The following is a 12,494-nucleotide window of genomic DNA, read 5'->3' on the forward strand; positions in this document are numbered from 1 at the left end:
ATGCCGATGCACTTTCTTGCAATCCAAAATATGAAAAAGTATGTTATCAAAAGTGCATCCCAGATCCCAAGAATGAAGAGAGAATTACTCCAAAGAAGAATGTGGAGTCGAAACATGGACACTACAGCAAATACAAACCTGTACTCCACCAAGGGCCCATCGCAAATTCAAAGAATGAGGGAGGAGTAATTCCCAGGAAGGAAATTGTCTCAAACCGTGGTTTCTTCAACAAGTACAAAACCATCTTTCTTGGACACTGCTTTTACTGTAAAGACTTCGGTCATCAAGCTAGAAATTGTATGGCTTGCAGAAGTGAAAAGATAAAGCTAAAGGACCGAATAATCAACTCATATGCCCCCAAAAGATAGGGACAAATCAAAACCTTCAATTCATTTGATCCCTTGACCAAATTTGATCTGATTTGCTCTTTCTGCTACAATAATGGACACTATGAACAAGATTTCCCACTCAAAGGAAGAAAGATGAGTAGCAAGAACTCCAACATGGAAAAATACAACCTCGCTCTATATGCTCAAAATAATGGAAACCAGTGGTTTGTAGATAGTGGGTGCTCCAGACACATGACAGGAGACAGAAGGAAGTTTGTCTCACTGAGCAAAAAGGAATGGAATGTGTCCTTTGGAAGCAGATCTGGCAGAAATTCAGAAAAAGGAACAGTTACTCTGATCAATGGAATAGGAAAAGCTTAAGATGCTCTACTAGTTGACGGACTCAAACACAACCTCCTGAGTGCCAACCAAATCTGTGATCAAGGACATAAGGTTGTTTTCACCACCAAAGACTGTGAAATAAGGAACTCTGCCTTAGGGAAACTTGTGGCAAAATGGGTGAGAACACCAGAGAACATTTACATTCTGAACAAGATTCAAGAAAATAAATGCTACTTGAGTCAGACAGATGAACATTGGCTGTGGCATAAGCGACTTGGACATAAAAGCTTCAATTATCTGATCAATATCAACAAGATCAAAGCTGTACGAGACATCCCAAGTCTGTTCAAACCAAATCAAGTAGTATGTGGTCCATGTCAACATGGAAAGTAGACTAGAATCAGCCACAAGACAAAGGAGCTCTCTACATCGAAGCCCTTGGAGATCATCCATGCTAATGTGTGTGGGCTAACTAGAAATCAAGCACTCCAAGGAGAAAGGTACTTTTTGTTATTTGTTGATGATTATGCTAGAATGATGTGAATATATTTCATAAAGTATAAATCTGAAACTTTTGAGTGTTTTAAGAATCTAAAAGCCCTTGTATAAAATGAAAAAGATTCAAAAATTAAGTGCCTCAGAATAGACAGAGGAGGAGAATTCACATCAAACAAGTTTAGTGAGTTATGTAATATTCATGGAATTAAAAGGGAATTCTCGGCTGCCAGAACACCTCAGCGAAATGGGGTAGTTGAAAGAAGAAATCGAACAGTCCAAGAAATGGCAAGAACAATGTTATTAGCAGCAAACTTACAACCTAGATTCTGGAGAGAAGCAATAGGAACAACTGTCTATACATTAAATCGAACTCAATTAAGACCAAATTGTGGAATAACTCCTTATGAGCTATGGAAAGGAAGACCCGCTTTGGTGAAGTACTTCAAGATCTTTGGAAGCAAGTGCTTCATGAAAATAAATGATGGCTCACCCGGAAAGTTTGATTCTCGGGTTGATGAAGCGATATTCCTTGGATACTCTACACGGAGCAAGGCTTACAAGTGCTACAGTTATCGACTGAAGAAAATAGTGAAAAGCATTGATGTAAAGGTTGATGAAGATCTTCCAGAAAAGGAAGTTAAATAACATGAAGATGACTCTCTCATTGAAGAAGAAGAACCTAAAGAAGAAGAAGTAGAAGAGGAAGAAGAAGAAGAAGAAGATGAAAGAGAACCACCTAATACCCCTTCAAAGATGAATTATGTCCAAAGACATCATCCAGAAGAGCAGATCATTGGCGATAGAGATGAAGGTGTGCAGACCCGAAGAAAGATGACAATCACACCCAAGAGAAAAGTCATTGCTCTCCAATCTATGATAGAACTAGAAACATTTGCAGAAGCAAGTAAGGATGCTCATTAGGTAAAAGCCATGGAAGAAGAAATGTCCCAAACTGAGAAGAACAAGACATGGGAGCTGGTACCTCGTCCAAAGGACAAAAACATAATAGGAACCAAATGGGTGTTCAAAAATAAAATGAATGAGGAAGGACAAGTTATTAGAAACAAGGCAAGACTTGTCTGCAAAGGCTATTCACAAATTGAAGGAGTTGACTTTGAAGAGACATTTTCACCAGTGGCCCGTATGGAAGCTATCAGGATGTTCTTGGAATTTTCTTGATCAAAAGGATTCAAAATCTATCAAATGGACGTGAAATCAGCATTTCTGAATGGGGAACTCAAGGAGGAAGTCTACATGGAGCAGCCAGAAGGTTTTGATCTAACAACAGGAAGGGACTTAGTATGTAAGTTGAAAAAGGCTTTATATGGGTTGAAACAAGCTCCTAAAGCTTGGTATGCAAGATTGGATCACTACCTACAACAACAAGGCTTCAAAAAGGGAGTGGATGGAAGTAATCTATACATAAAGACTGATGAAGGTAAGTTACTAGTTGTTGTTGCTTATGTCGATGATCTGATTTTTGCTAGTAATAATGATGAAATGAGCCATGAATTTTCTCAAAGCATGTCAAAAGAGTTTGAGATGTTAATGATAGGAGAGTTGTCCCACTTCCTTAGACTTCAAGTATCTCAAACCAAATATCTAAAAGACATGCTCAAAAAATATGGAATGGAGCACAATGCACCCATGAGCACTCCTATGACCACAATCTGCAAACTGAGAAAAGATGATGACTCCCCCTAGTGGATGCAACTCATTACAGGTCAATGATCAGAGCCCTTCTATACTTAACAGCTACACGACCTGACATAATGCAAGCAGTAGGAATGGTGGGAATATTTCAATCTACTCCCAAACAATCCCATTTATTAGCCGTAAAAAGATTCTCAGATATCTGAAGGGAACTTCTGATTTTGGTCTTTGGCACCCAAAGAACTCAACACTGACTGTAACTCCATACACCGATGCTGATTTGGCTAGAAGTATAGATGATCGGAAAAGTACTAGTGGAAATGCATTCTTCCTAGGAGACTGTTTGGTATCCTGGCTCAGAAAAAAACAGCCATCCATATCATTATCCACAGCTGAAGCCGAGTATATTGCTACAGAAGACTGTTGTACACAGATACTATGGATGAAAGAAGCTCTGAAAGATGTCGACATATGTACAGATCAACCGATACGTCTATTGTGACAACACAAGTGCTAGCAGTCTCAACAAAAATCCAGTGATGCACTCAAGAACCAAACACATACCAATCAAGTATCATTTCCTCTGTGAGCAAGTAGCTGAACAAAACATCGTCCTGGAATATATCAGTACTAAGGAGTAGATAGTTGACATTTTCACAAAACCTCTTCCTCGAGAAGCATTTGAACATTTGTGTCAAAAGATGGGGGTTATTTCTTTATCATCACTCAAGTTCATTCATAAAGATGTAGCAGGACAGGGGGAGTCCATATGCATTCCTTTTCCATTGATGTCAAAGGGGGAGAGAGTAGAAGAATATTGCCATCAATAACAAAGGGTGAGATTGTTGGACACAGATTGTCATTGATGTCAATATGGCAATATTCAAGGAGTAGACAGAGCCAAGAGGAGCACACAGAGATATCGAAGCCAAGAGGAGGAGACAGAGCCAAGAGGAGCACACAAAGTTATCGAAGCCAAGAGGAGGAGACAGAGCTAAGAGGAGCACACAGAGTTATCGGAGCCAAGAGGAGCAAACAACGCAAAGAGCAGACAGAGCCAATGGAGGCATGCAAATAAGTCATCAGTGAGCTTATATGCATGCAGGTAATAGCTATCAGAGCAACAATGCCAAAGGAGTACTCTATCGGAGGAGTAGAGCTATCGCATATCGCATATGCCAAGAGTAAGGTTCATAAGCGGAGTAATATATATATATATATATATAAATAGATATATATAGATATATATATATATATATATATATATATATATATATTATATATATAGATATATAAACAAAGTAAAAACAATGGAACAATATATATATGCATGCATTTAAACACTATCGGGAGCGGCCTTAACACTATCGGCGGGGAAACTATACATCCCCGACAATACACTATCGGAGGCCAAAACTCACGTATATATGCCGTTACACTATCAGAAGCGGAAATCGGACTTGAAATTTATTACACGGGAGTGGTGAGTCATATCGGGTCTGACATCTAATATCGCATCGCAAAAATAGAGTGGTCTGCGTTAACGTCAAGCCCTGACCCTGTGCGACTTGCGATCACCGATAGCGATATCGCATTGGATCTCTGCCAAGGGCAACCCCCGATTGCAATTACACACGGACCCGAAGGGGTTATCAACTACTTCTTAATATCATATCGCATCCACCCATCGCAATGCTACACAGAGGGTTGGCCGACTAGAAGTGTCGATTACGATAAAGCATGTGGACCCGATTAAACATTAAAACATGGTTTAATACCATATCGCATCTGATCCATCGAAGCAGGGGAGGATTGGCCATCGGCCATCAACGGAGTCATGGCTCTGATATGTAAAGGACCCTCGTGATCCAGACTTAAACAAGAATGCAACAAATTACAGACATAACCATATACACAAAGATGCAGCGGAAATAATACTTCATTTCATTAATGGAAAATACAGAAATATGCTTACAACCAGAAATGGAAATAAACCAGCTAGGGCGATGGTAGCTTATCTCTGAGAAGAGATGTGTGGCTACATGCCTCTCAACTGTGTTACAATGAGGCTCGAAGGGCTATTTATTGTTGAGAAACAATGGAAAACCCTGCACATTCCAAAACCTAACCCTAGAAGATGAAACGGCAAATTGTGGGCCCTGTTTTTGGGTAAGTGGGTACATCAACTTCCCGGGGTCGCGAATTGGTCGTATTATCTCCGTTTGACGCGCATGATAGCCCGTTGGAAAAATCTCTTTGAGGACTACGACAGAAAATATGATTTTTATACAAAAAAATCGTTGGCTGGTAGATTTCCCAAAAAACGTCGTTTAGGGCCTCAAAACAGCTTCGGAAGTTTAGGACTCGAAAAACTGCTAAAAATAGTAAATTGTGCTATAATTAAGGAAACCAAAAAAAATAAAAGAAGCACTAGAGGGGATCCAAGTGGAATTAGCGGGTGGCCACCAATATCCACCTGGATCACCTCGAGAGTCACGAATCACCAATTGCGATTGAGTTATGGACTCGATACAGGAATAGAAGTGGGTAAACTAAATTTGAAATCCGCCATTAGTGTTTCTCGCCTGTTTTTCATATATTTTCCTATGTAACCATGTTTTTGCTTGCAGGGTGGTTTTAAGCCGAAAGGCTTATGATGGTTGTGTCTGATGGTTTTAGAAGGCTAAACGTCAGGTAAATGGGGTGATTCGTGGAAAAATTGATTGCAATTAGACGTGGCTATTTGTTAAATGAAGCTGAACTCTGTGCATGCCCACAATCATTGTCAAAAGGAGCATTGTTACAGTTTTAACCGGGAATATGTGTTTTACATGGATTATTTGGCACTCTGTTATGAATTAACGTGTCTTGTGAGCACGATGAGACAGAGGAAGCTACAGCGACAGACAAGCCAGTGGTGAGGAAGCTGAAGCAGGCGAGGAGGAAGTGAAAGAGCCAGTGAGAAAGCGGAAACGAATGGACAAAGGAATGGGAATGTATAAAACAGTAGAAACAGAGAACTGTTGGTGTTTTTGTTGTGGTGAAGAACCAGAGTGTGAGGTAGTAGAAGCAACAGAGGCAGAAGAGGCAGCAGAAGCAGCGGAGGCTGTAGAAGCAGCAGAAGCAGGAGAGTAGGAGTGAGAGAACCTCAGCTGAATAGTGTAGCAGCATACCAGTTTATACCAAGATTGGGTTGGAGCCAAAGAGGTTGGAGCCTCAGAATTGAACAGGACTAAAGTCATTAGGGGTAGGTGCTCCTAAGTGCAGAACCACTGCAAAACAGAGTTGGTGCTCTGGAGGTTGGAGCGTCACTGAAGTCCAAGTTGGAGCTTGGCAACTATTCACAATCAGATATATACTTATATTGTATTTATTTCATTGCACTGTCTTAAGTTTTAATAAAAGCATTAAATCCAGCTGTTGATTTCTGTGTTTTGTGTATACATATACATATCTATATATGCTTTTTGCAATCACTAGAACAATTAAAAAGTAAGAAATACTGATTCACCCTCGTCTCAGTATTTCCAACAATTCGATCTCATGGTTATCAGCTCAATGTGATGAACGAGGTTATCGACCTCAATGTGATGAAGATCATCAAGAAGGTGGTTGGTTCCAAATATTTGGGAGGGCTGGGAATGTCAGAACTTCTTATTATTAGGTTTCCTGATGTGCTGAAGCACAGGTTGGAATCTCTACAATCAACCTTTGATTCTACAATACATATGCAATCAATATCAATATTTTGTGGAGAACATTGTGGAGTTTGGGAAGCCCTATGAATTTGGGCTTGAAGCTAGGTCGTAACTAGAGTTGTTGCTAGCCATGGGTTCCATGTGTAAATCAAGCCCTAAATATTTGCTTGTTTGTAATGGATAAAAATATGAAGAATATATTTTGTTGGTGCTTACTACCATACCCTTGAATTTTAATTGTGTTATTGTGTTGGAGCAAGAAGAAGAATTGGATTCGGTTCTTAGTGTGAAATGCAAGTTAACCGTGAGGGCCATTATTGGGGTTTGAGCCAGCTTAAGGACCAAACATGGTGGCCATTTCGATGCCAAATCTAGTGAGAAGGGAAAATTTGGGCTCACGAGTTTGGAAATTGTTGGCATCATTTGGAAATTGTAGAAATTGGGGATGTTGGATTATCTCGAGCTTCTTCTTTTACATAGTATGTCTTAGATCCCATGCATTTAGTTCTTAATGATGGTGTGAGCGAAGTGATGTATATATGCTGTGATTTTGTTAAGCTGGGCACTAATATGAAGATTAGTGACATTGGAGGAGGGCTTGGTATTGATTATGAAGGTACCAAGTGTTCTTGATCTGATATGTTTGTTGCTTATAGTTTGGAAGCATATGCAGTGACTATGGTCAAGGAAGTTCCTGTGGCCTATATCCAGGAAGGGGTAAACCATCTCATCACATGCAGTGAATGTGGGAGAGCTCTGGTTTCACACCATTCTCTTCTAGTGTTTGATGTTGTGTCTGTTTGGTCAATTTAGTGTGTCCTAAATTGCTATTTAAAATGTCAATCCGGGATTCGTAAACTGATGAAGTGAAGTGTACTGTATGTACAAGATAACCGTTTTCTTAGTCTTTTGTCGTTTTTGAGTTTTTTAGTTGGTTTTTGGGTTTATTTTCTATGGATTCCCTAGTGTGTGATGGCAAAATTGAAAGTTAAGTATGGATGGCAATGGTGATTTCTATAGTGATCTTCAAAAAGTTTTCAAAAAAAAAGTTTCAAACTAACCAAACTGACTGTAATGAAATCAATTCTTAAAAGGAAGTAAATGTATCAAATAGTGAACTAATGACAATGGCCTAGTATCCTTACTGTTGTATGAAAAAGAAAGTAAAAACTAAACTTAAAGCAACTCAAAGACTGAAAGCAAAGCAACTAATTCACACTACTTCAACCTTTCTGATCCTTTACCCTTCAACTCAATCTTCCTTATGAAAATGTAAGCAACAGTGAACTAAAAATATCAAAACGACATGTTATATACAAGCTAATAATTATGAAAGCAGAAACATAATAAAATCAAATGAGAACTATACAGAGCTTTGGTGCACAGGGGCCCTCTGCCACCTCAGCCAGTCAATGAACAGTCACAAAAACGAGCTCAGGAAATTAGTCTTCTCATGTATTAAAGCAACAACAAAACACGTAAAACAGAGTACAGTGGGGTGTTAACAACAGTCAAAAATTACATCCCAAAATCTTAACCACACAGCGTTTATCAATGCGTTATTTATAATGAAAAGTGTTGTAACTAACTCCTAAATCTTATGGTGTTAACTGCATTGCCAGAGACACATAGATCTCCTCAGCCCGAGATCTAGCGTAATGGTCATCATGTCCATTAAATCCTCGAAGTGGTAGCTGCTGGATTCAGGTTACGGGGTTGATCTCCAGGTGTGCCGATATCTCCGTGAGCTGAGGACTGTGCCACGTAAACCTTCACGTGCTCAAAACAGAGACGTGCCACCGCTAAATTCCTTGGTTGGCTTTACCTTTGACCCTTGTTGACCGTGACCGTTTATGGATGATTTGGTTGATCTGAAGGGAAACGTTCCATGTACACGTCACCTGTAGCTTTCCCATGTGGCTCATTTCTTCATAGGACACCTGTAGCATAGCCTTTAACAAAATGGCTGCGGAAACATGTGCTGGCTGCGGAAACCTATGCTGGCTGCAGAAACTGACAAGTTTCCGCAGCTGCCTGAACAAAAATCTAAACCAAACAACAGTCATAAGCATAGTTAGAAAACCATGTCAGAAGCTCTTTTTAGACTATAATGCAATGATTTAACAGCTTGGTGGATGAAGTAAGTGGAAAAAGAAGGCTAAGAGGGTGTATAGGAAGGTGCAGGTTTGAGGCTCAACATACCCCCACTGTGAAGGTGTTGCATGTCCTCATGCAACCAAAATTTAGCCATTTCCCTCTAATCCATATGTTCTGAGGCTTCTGCTAGGACATCTAGCCCTCTTTTCTTCTTCTTTGGTACTAACATCATTCTGGGTTTCCTGACTAGACATTTGAACTTGAGATTAATCAATGCTCTGCTTAACTTTTTGCACTTTTTCTTCAGTTTCTTGTTTTTCTTTTGCCACAGTCCTAAATGAAGCATAGTGTTATCATGGATAATTTTATCTACTTTACTCTACTCTTTGAGTGCTTCATTTTCTTGCTTGATATGCCTATTGAGGACCTCTAATTCAAATACCTCCTGCTTTAAGGACTAAACTTGTGCATCTAGTGGCAGAGTGGTACTCGGACTTGCAGCTGATTGTTCTAAGGATTCCAGGTAGTTATATACCTCTTGCTGATTGGGATCTACCTCAGGTGTCTTTCTCGGACTAAGCTCAAAATCTGGTGGAGGAGGAGGACTGCTCTCTATTTCTGGCCGAAAAGGGCTTTCATCATGTGGAGGACTTGATTCAATGCTTGGCTGAGCTGGAGATTTCTCAAGTGTCTCTTCACCTAAATCGATAAAGTGAGGCTATTTTTCTTGGGTTTTACTCCCCTTTCCTCTTAGCCTAGTGCTCCTCCTTAAGTATGGACTAGTACTCTTTTCTTGTGTACTCTGTTTTCCTTTTTGCTTTTTCTTTGCTATAACAGCTTGTTCTTGAAGATGTACTAATCTCTCTGACAGTGTTTGATGATCCTCCTCTATGGATTGCTCAGGAGAGGGGTAAACTTCTTGAATGGTCCTTTTTCCTTTCCCTTTTTTCTGTTTCTTGTCTTTAATTTTGTTCTCTTTTCCTTCTTGAGTTTCTGTAGTAGGGGAGTCTTGGATTGTAGTATCCTTTTCTTTCCTCCTACTTTTTCTTGGAATCTTTGGTGGACTACTTCCAGAGGCCTCAGATGGCTCTTGGAAGTAGTTTCTTATCAAGAATTGCTCCCAAGTATCTTTAGTTTTCTTCAGCTGGTCCTCAATAAGAATTTTTATAAGTCCATGATGACATAGATGAGGTTCAATGTTGCCTATGTGTTTTTGAACTGTAATACTCATCTTTTTCAAACTAAACAGTAGAAAATGAGCAAATTAAGAGTGTGACCCTCTAAGAAATTCACCATCAGTCTAGCATGATACATATACATAGAACCAAAATGTCCTTCACATGTGATAAATTTTTGGATAACTAATAGCAGACTAGACCATTCCTCTTTTAGTGCATGAACAGGGATGCCTCTTGTAAACACGGTGGTATCCATACCTTGGTTTTGTAGCATAATTCTCCATATCTGATCGTCCACACTTTTATTTTTGAACCACCTCTCACCTTCCTGAGGTAGGCCTGTGGCAGTTGCTACTGTGGTTTCAGTCATCGTGAGCTTCAAGTCTCCAATCTCCACTGTTTGACCATCAAAAGAGCGTGCAAAAGCTTTGGTCACCTCCTTGTTATGGCCTTTAAACTTTTGGATAAATCGTAACCATCTGGATTTCTTCAACAATTCTTTAGTTTGAGGATAACCTTCCAAGTATTTCCGTCCTTATGGCTCTGCTCTTAGTAATATTCCCATCCTCTGTTTTGAATTTCAACTGAGAGCTCTTCTGCCTGTGAGGGTTTAGAGAAAAAAATGGCTCAGTTACAGGGTTTAGGATAGACTTTAGTGGCTACAATCGGGGTTTAGGATAACTGTAGTGGCTGCAATCGAAAATGGAGAACAGGGAATGGAAATACCTAAATTACAGGAGGAATAGAGGGTGAGCAGCAGTAAACAAGTTCATAAAATAAAATGCGGATGCATGTGAGGAGTATGGTATTAATGGAGTGGTAAATGAATGGAGTAACGTCGGGATTCTTTTGAATCGGATGACTGTGTATGAAATGTTACACGTCTCAATGGACGGCTGCGGAAAATGCGGCTAAGAAGAACTATAACGAAATAGGTCACGTCTCATGAGTACGGGTAATAAATGAAAGTGCAGTCAATCTTGAGTTTAAACTCGAAATAATCATGAGATCGTTGGAGAAATGAATGCAAGGTGTGTGGAGTGATATCGTGGAATAGGAGTGGTTTAATGGAGCCATCGTATCAAATCATTGCACATAGTAGAACTTTTATGGTTTGATAACTATGCATAATTATGACTTGAATTGTTATTTGATAAAAAAATTTGCTCATACCTTTGGAAACTTTGTCATTTCTTGCTCAAGGCTTCTAACCAATTGCTCTTCCTTGATGTCTTGGAGATGCCCCATGTCTTCAGCTCAATTACACCTGCATTTCATGATTATTGCACTAACAGTTGACTGTAAATTTGAAAAACAGAGTGATGGTGGCTGCGGAAATCGTTTCTGGCTGCGGAAACTGCTTCTGGCTGCGGAAACGGCTTCCAGCTGCGGAAACTGAGACAACACCCACTTAGCTGAACAAAGATAGTTAGAGAAGAACTAACTGAATGAAAATAGTCTTGAAAGGGACTTTTATTGATGAAATGAAATGGAATGAGTGGAATGGAGTGAAAATGAAGTGGAGTGAAGTGAAATGGAAATGAGAATGAGATGGAGATGGAGTAAAAATGGCAAATGAAGTGGAGTGAAGATGGAAAAAGAAAGAGAGAAGATTTTTTTTTGGAAAATATAGAGTGTCAGGTGTCCCTGATTTTCACTCTACATTTTCTGTATAAGACCGCCAATCTATGATTGGTTTTCATGCTTATACGATTTTTTATTTTTATTTTATTTTATTTTATTTTTTTATTTTTCTTTCACTGAAAGAAACAAAGGCTAGGCTGATGGGGGAGAAGAATTCTTCTCCATCAGCCTTATTGCAGAATTCTCCTGAAACATATTGACAAATTCCTCTTTTGAGAGTGGCTTATGATAAATTTTCAATCGGTGGCCATTCACAATGAGAGGAGTTTGAAATTCATCAATGGTCTTGATTCTTACCGCTCCATTGCTAAAGACTTTGTCAATTTCATATGGCCCAAGCCAATGAGTCTGAAATTTACCTTTGAAGTCTTTAAACTTGGAATCAAACAGTAGCGCCCAATCTCCCTCTTGAAACTTTCTCTCTTTGATGTATCTGTCATGCCACTTTGCTCTTTGATGTTGAATTAGATCAGTTCTTAAAATTGCTTCTTGTCTGATCTCATCTAGCTCATTCAGCTGCTCCATTCTGTGTTTTTGGGCTTCTGATAGATTCATCCCCAACTGGACTGCCATCTTGAAAGTCTTGACTTGAAACTCAATGGGGAGCAGGACCTCTTTCCCATAAACAAGTTCATAGGGAGAATGTCCTGTTGTGTTCCTCCATGTAGTTCTGTAGGCCCATAAGGCTTCAGGAAGCCTTTCTGCCCAATCTCTTCTGTGTAGATGAACAGTTTTGGTGATGATGTTCTCAAGAACTTTGTTTGTAGACTCCACTTGGCCATTTTCTTGCGGATGGTAAGGAGTAGATTTTCTGTGCTTGATTTTGTATTCTTCCATCAGCTTCTCCATTAAGTTAGATGTAAATTAACTTCCCTGATCTGTCACAATTTCTCTTGGGACACCAAAATGAGTAAAAATATCCTCAAAAAGAAATTGAACAACTGAATTTTCAGTGGCAGAAGGCAATGCTTTGGCTTCTACCCATTTAGTGACATAATCAGTGCATACCAATATATACTTCTTTTGTCTAGATGGTGGATTAATGGGTCCAATGA

The 12,494-nt window shown here is 39.5% G+C and overlaps 1 pseudogene; it reads left to right on the forward strand.

Moving 5' to 3' along the window:
• The first annotated feature begins 6,385 nt into the window (after positions 1-6,385).
• Positions 6,386-7,333, forward strand: LOC149246871 (arginine decarboxylase 2 pseudogene; annotated as a pseudogene).
• Positions 7,334-12,494: the final 5,161 nt, after the last annotated feature.

The sequence above is a fragment of the Pinus tabuliformis genome, chromosome 7 (assembly GCF_031772625.1).
Source record: "Pinus tabuliformis cultivar Carrire ecotype Pingquan chromosome 7, CPIR1, whole genome shotgun sequence".
Classification (NCBI taxonomy): Eukaryota; Viridiplantae; Streptophyta; class Pinopsida; order Pinales; family Pinaceae; genus Pinus; species Pinus tabuliformis.